The sequence below is a fragment of the Pan troglodytes genome, chromosome 8, assembly GCF_028858775.2.
Source record: "Pan troglodytes isolate AG18354 chromosome 8, NHGRI_mPanTro3-v2.0_pri, whole genome shotgun sequence".
NCBI classification, from domain to species: Eukaryota; Metazoa; Chordata; class Mammalia; order Primates; family Hominidae; genus Pan; species Pan troglodytes.
Window position 1 is genome coordinate 61,577,113 of NC_072406.2, and position 5,473 is coordinate 61,582,585.

At 49.8% G+C, this 5,473-nt stretch overlaps 1 long non-coding RNA gene across 1 annotated transcript; it reads left to right on the forward strand.

Moving 5' to 3' along the window:
• The first annotated feature begins 254 nt into the window (after positions 1-254).
• On the forward strand, positions 255-4,374 carry LOC104004325 (uncharacterized). The gene is made up of 3 exons (XR_677249.3): positions 255-393; positions 3,540-3,652; positions 4,287-4,374. It is a non-coding gene; the product is annotated as an uncharacterized LOC104004325 (long non-coding RNA).
• The last annotated feature ends 1,099 nt before the right edge of the window (positions 4,375-5,473 follow it).

The window sequence follows — 5,473 nt, forward strand, 5'->3', positions numbered from 1 at the left end:
TTATAAACGAACAGAGCCAGAGGGCAGGTGTGGGGTCGGCCGAGGGCTTCACCAAGGTCAGAGGCCCAGTCCCAGGGGGACAGGAGCATTACAGAGAAGAGCAATGCCCTGAGAGGAAGGCGGGGGCCGCGCCAGGGCACTTGGGGCCTCTCTGAGCAGCGAGGCTGTGGTCTCTTTCTGAAAGGCCTAACATAGGAATGCCCAGCTGGCTTCCAAGTCGTATCTGGTGTCTCAGGCGAAGGGCAGGCCCCAGTGGGTGGGAGCAGATTCTTTCCTGCTGCCTCATTGCGGCTCCGAGAAAGGAAGTGTGAGTGCCCAGGGTGGGCACCCTGCACACAACCGCAGCCCATCCGTGGGCAGTTGAGCCTGCCGTCTCGGGGGGATGCTGTCACGGTGAGTGGGCCTCTGTGCACGTCTGAGTTTCCTGCTCTCTTGGCAAGGCAAGGTTGGAGGGACTTAGTGGGCGGCGTCTCAGCCTCGGGCCATCACACAGAGGGCAGGCAGGAAGGTGTGCACAGTGCCAGGGATGCAGGGGGACAGGGACCCTACTGATGAGTGGCTGAGTTGGACCAGGGTCCACCCTCAGCCCATCCGGTGCTGGGCACAGCTGGGCAAGAGGAAATCCCAGCACGCTGTCTGGTTTACTCAGCCCCTCCCACAGCTCTGTGCTGGGAGGTGCCTGCCCTCTGCACCAGGGGCCTGGGAGCTGGCAGAAGGCTTTCTCCAGGGCAGGAGCAGCCTCTGGCCCAGCTACTGGTGAGGAACCCTGGATTCCTTCACATCAGTGACCATACCATGTGCGCGCCTCTGAGTCTTATGACCTTCAAGCACCTCTACCTGAAGAAGTCCATCTCTGACTGAGGAGCTTTAGCAGGAAGAAGCATGGTTGCAGCCTTTTACCTGCTCAGGCCTAGAAGGGACAGCTTTAGTAAGCCTCGAATCCCAGCTCCATGCCCTCCTTAGCTGTGTGACATTGAGCAAGTCACTCAACCTCACTCAGTCTTGTTTCTCACCTGTGAAATGGGGATAACAGGCCTACTTCGTTGAGCTGCTAGGGAGGTTAAATGAGACAATAAATGTGACCAAAGCTCTAATGTAATGCAGATGTAATTACACTAAGAATCTTGAAATGAGGATATCATAATTATCCAGGAGGGCCCTAAATTTAGTGGCAACGTGCCCTTATAAGAAGAGACACGCAAAAAGGAAAGAGATGTCTGGACAGGAGAAGCCAGATGAAGATGGGGACGGAGATTGGGGCAATGCGGCAACAGCCGCGGAAGCCACCAGAAGCTGGAAGAGGCAGGAAAGGATCCTCCCCTGGAGCCTTCAGAGGGAGCACGGTCCTGCCAAAACCTTGAGTTCAGACTTCTGGCCTCCAGAACCATGAGGAATAAACTTCTGTTGTTCTGAGCCACCTAATTTGTGTTAATTTGTTAAAGAAGCCACAGGAAACTAATACAACAACCTGCAAAATGGGCTAGTAATACGTACCTCTTACTTTTGTGGGAGGATTTTTTAAGTGTTCATAAAAGAAAAAAATCTAAAGATCCAATCATCAGAGATAAGTATAGATTATCTGCACATTGACATGAAGGAATAGCATGCAGCCATACAAGGAAGAAGTTTGTAGACAGTAGTGACCAGGCAAATGTTCACATTCTGGTATCACGTGGGGAAACATGAGCCACAAACTGAGGAACAAATGGGGCCACCAGAAGCTGGAAGAGGCCAGGAAGGATGTGCCCCTAGTGCCTTCAGAGGGCGCCTGCTTCCACCTTGACTTCGGACTTCTGGCCTCCAGAATCATGATAGAATGGAGTTCTGTCAGAATGTAAAATTGCAAATGTCTCTGAACCTAATTTTGTTTTTTAAAAATATGCTGACACTTTGGCAGGCTGAGGTGGGTGGATCACCTGAGGTCAGGAGTTCGAGACCAGCCTGCCCAACATGGCGAAACCCCATCTCAACTAAAAATACAAAAAATTAGCTGGGCGTGGTGGCAGGAACCTGTAACCCAGCTGCTTGGGAGGCTGAGGCAGGAGAATTGCTTGAACCTGGGAGGTGGAGGTTACAGTGAGCTAAGATCATGCCATTGCACTCCAGCCTCGGCAGCAGAGTGAGACTTGGTTTCAAAAAAATAAAAGTATTCTGAAAAAAGAAAAAAATAACACTGACCACCGCTGGGCAATATGATACCATGTTCTTTATTTTCTTTGCTGTTATTTTTTTCCCAAATGCTTCTCAATGAATATATGTTACTTTTATTTTGAAAAAGAGAAAAGGAGCTGTTCTAAAATGATTTCTTCCTGCAAATAACACATAATTGTGCAAGAGTCACTGCAAGCTCACTTTCTTCCCACCTGCAATCTCATGAGAGCCTTATAACAGCCCCAAAAGGAGGCCATTATTCCATTATTCTATTCTGCCATTATTCCATTCTGTAGGTGAGAAGGCCAGGTTCTGTGAGGAACTTGTCCGAACACAGAGATAGCCTGTGGCCCAGCCTGAGGGTCAAATGCAGCCTGTCGGCTCCTAGAGCCCATGTGAGGGAAGCCACATCCCTCATCCCAAAGACAAGGGCTGCTACCCGAGCCAGGCACTGGCTCCCGCTATTGGCCTCCCTCTTTCCCGACCATGCCCACGGCCTGGCTGTGTCCATCAAGTTAGACAGCAGGTAAAAGTCTCAAGTGCCCTCCAAGCAGAGATAAATAACGGAGAGCAAGATCCAGGGATTCTGGATTCTGATGTTTAAATGGAATGAAGGATAAATCATTTCTGCTAACTGTTTTTACCTGGCTGTGGGAAATGATGCATCACCGTCTTTTAAAAGAAAATTAAGCCTTTAATTCCATGGCACATGTAATAAAATGGTACTTCAGCTCTCTGCGCTGAATATATAGCCCGTCCTGTCCTAATTTACTATTTCGACACGGCCTGAAATGTTCTGAAGTTATTAATGTGGCAATATATTCAAGCACAAAACCCAGCCTTCAAAGGCTATTGAAGCACTCAATTAACACAATGGACAGCTGTGTGGGAGCCAAGGGGGGCACATGGCAGGAGGCACCATCCTGGGAGCTCTGGGTGCATGGCTCACCCTGCCACTGAGTGCTGGGGTGAGCTGGAACCTCCATTTCTTCTTCTGTAAGGCAAAGACTATGGTTCCTAACTCACAAGCGTGCAGTGCCTGGCTCTCACCCTTTTCCTCCCTTACCTGCATACCAGGTTGCACCAGCCAGCTCATTCTCATTCTCTTCCAACACTGCCTCAAATGCTACCCTCCTTCTTCAGACTGTTTGACAGCCCACAGGAGGACTGCAAATACACACATACGTGTGGAACTGCCCATCCCAAGGCTCTGAGCTGACACTCCCGCTGTTTTTTGAAGAATAGGCCTTTGTGAACAGAGAGCTGGCCCGATGGTCCATGCAAAAACACACAGGGACAAAGTTTCAGTGTACGGTAAAGGACAGAGGCTTGGTAGATTCTCGACTCATGTTCATCTCCCTGCGTACTCTCTCCTCTTCTGCCCTCAGGTGATGCTGATCAGAGTAGCCACCACAGCCAATGGTCAGCTGATCCCACAAGCCCTCCCTGCTCCTTAGCAGTTGAAAGAGCCACTGCATGAAGACATCTGGATGGGAACACTGTGAGTGGCAGCCCTCCTGTCCTGCAGAAACTTCCAAATGGGCTCAAAGATACCACTAGAATCTCCAGGGCGAGACCTTCTCCTCAGCAGAGGGGCCCGTGCAAAGCAGTCCAGCCACCCCATAACTTCTCCAGGGCAAAGCTTACCTCCTGTTTAAGGGACAGGATTTGGGGTAGTTAATTTAGCTTCTAGCAACTCACAGGGGAATTACAAGCCTATGTTTGAGGGGGGAAAGCACGTATCAAATTCTCAATTATGTACCTGATCCTGCAGCAATGGCAGTGAGCCAAGACCCTTAAGCTGGTGACCTGAGGCAAGGACAATGGCCACTGGTGAGACTGATTTTCCAAAGGAGCCAGGATGCCCGGGCTACTGGCCAGGCGACCTTAAGCAAATTATTAGACAATAATAGTACGTCGCTCTTAGGATTACCGTGATGATTAAAAAGGGTCAATATGTGACAATCACTCAGGGCTGTACCTGGCACATGGGCCCAGTCACCATGTGCTAGCTGGAGAATGTGCCAGCTTCCCAAAATTTCACCAGACCATAAGTGACACCCCCACCTTCACAGAGAAAGTAAGGGTTCAGCACTAGGAGTCTCACTCAAGCTCATCTTCCTCATCTCTCACAGGCAAGCCTTCGGCCAGTAATACATACTCATTGAGAAGAACTCGAAAATATGTAACAAACCTGCACGTTGTGCACATGTACCCTAGAACTTAAAGTATAATAAAAATAAATAAAAAATAAATAAATAAAAGAAAAAATTCTGTCCCAAATGACCCCTTCTCTGCCCTCCATGAGCCTCGGGGCCACCTTTCCTCCCACCAGACCCCTGCAGTGGCTTTCTGACTGACTGTCCTGCTCAGTCTCATCCTATAACAGCCTGCTTTCCATTCAGGGAAGTCTTTTTAAAGTGTAGTAGTAGATCGTATTGGCCCCTGATTGGAGCCACCATTGGCATCCTGTAACCGAATGAAACACACACCCCATGCCCTCACCTTTGAGGCTTCATGTGGCCTGGCCCTGTCTGCTCTCTGCTCTCCTCTGGAGTCCCCTGCTCCAGCCCCCAGATGTAAATGCAAGAAAGCAGGGACTCTGTCTGTCTTGTGCACTCCTGTATCCCCTATTATCTGGCTCATGGTGGTTACAAAACAAATTCTTCTAGAATAAATGGATGATTCAAATCCATGTGAACAAACTGTACTGCACTGCACCACTGGATAGAGGGAATGAATGCTAATAAAAATAAATCACTTCAACTCAGCTCCTTTCAGTCCCTTCCCCTAACCCGGGAGCCAGTGGGCCCAGAAGAGTGAAGAAGAAGTTTGCATACACCCAGGCTGTATCTGCAAGGGACAAGGTGGCCCAAGAGGGTCCACTGCATCAGCTGCACAGACTGTGGGCTGCACAAATCCAGGATGTGCCATTGGCCCGGAAGAACACTCCTGGAGTTTTAGATGGAGCAGTAAAGTACAGTAGCCCTGGATCTCTCAACCTCTCTATCAGGGAATGCTCCCACTAAGCCCCACCCCCTCAGCCTTGCCCAGACCCAGCTGTGCATCTCTGCCTCAACTGGTTTCTTCCTTGCGAATTCTCAACCAATAGACCAGGGAACACCACAGCTGATCATCGCTTTGGAGAGGAGGCAGATGGGGAGAGGGGGAGACTGTGATACTATCAAACGTGCTTTCAGTCCCATTTACATTGACTGTGCACCCCGAGCTCACCATTTTTCTGAGCTTTGAGCTCTGAGCACATAGAGATCTCAGAACATTTTGGCTGCACTGAAATGGATCTCTGTGTGGCAGGGCTGAT